At 40.3% G+C, this 1,010-nt stretch overlaps 1 non-coding gene across 1 annotated transcript; it reads left to right on the top strand.

The window, feature by feature from the left end:
• The first annotated feature begins 553 nt into the window (after nucleotides 1-553).
• On the top strand, nucleotides 554-660 carry LOC148579222 (small nucleolar RNA R71). Its single transcript, XR_015895579.1, has one exon. It is a non-coding gene; the product is annotated as a small nucleolar RNA R71 (small nucleolar RNA).
• Nucleotides 661-1,010: the final 350 nt, after the last annotated feature.

Genomic DNA, 1,010 nt, shown 5'->3' with positions numbered 1-1,010 from the left:
TTCAGAGTTCTCTGTCTGTTGCTGAGTGGATGATGGATAAGGTTTATTATTGTTGAACCTGTTTCTTCCACCATTATTAAAGCCTTGTTGAGGCTTTTGATCCTTCCATGAGAAATTTGGATGATTTCTCCATGATGAGTTATAGGTGTTTCCATAAGGTTCACCTAAGTAATTCACCTCTGCTATTGCAGGGTTCTCAGAATCATAAGCTTCTTCTTCATAAGAAGCCTCTTGAGTACTGTTGGATGCAGCTTGCATTCCATTCAGACTCTGAGAGATCATATTGACTTTCTGAGTCAATATTTTGTTCTGAGCCAATATGGCATTCAGAGTATCAACTTCAAGAACTCCCTTCTTCATAGGCGTCCCATTATTCACAGGATTCCTTTCAGAAGTGTACATGAACTGGTTATTTGCAACCATGTCAATGAGTTCTTGAGCTTCTGCAGGCGTTTTCTTTAGGTGAATGGATCCACCTGCAGAAGTATCCAATGACATCTTTGATAACTCAGATAAACCATCATAGAATATATTCAGGATGGTCCATTCTGAAAGCATGTCAGAAGGACACTTTTTGGTCAGTCCTTTGTATCTCTCCCAAGCTTCATAGAGGGATTCACCTTCTTTCTGTCTGAAGGTCTGAACGTCCACTCTAATCTTACTAAGCTTTTGAGGAGGAAAGAACTTGGCTAAGAAAGCCTTGACCAGCTTATCCCATGAGTTCAGGCTATCCTTAGGTTGAGAATCCAACCATAGTCTAGCTCTGTCTCTTATAGCAAAAGGGAAAAGCATGAGCCTGTAGACTTCAGGATCTACTCCATTAGTCTTTACAGTATCACATATCTGCAAGAATTCAGTTAAGAACTGAAAAGGATCTTCAGATGGAAGTCCATGAAACTTGCAGTTCTGCTGCATCAGAGAAACTAATTGAGGTTTCAGCTCAAAGTTGTTTGCTCCAATGGCAGGAATGGAGATGCTTCTTCCATGTAAACTGGAATTTGGTGCAGTAA

This window comes from Arachis ipaensis, chromosome B10 (genome assembly GCF_059453495.1).
Source record: "Arachis ipaensis isolate K30076 ecotype BB chromosome B10, ASM5945349v1, whole genome shotgun sequence".
NCBI classification, from domain to species: Eukaryota; Viridiplantae; Streptophyta; class Magnoliopsida; order Fabales; family Fabaceae; genus Arachis; species Arachis ipaensis.
The sequence above is the reverse complement of the archived record's forward strand: the minus strand, read 5'-3'. Positions and strand labels throughout refer to the sequence as shown.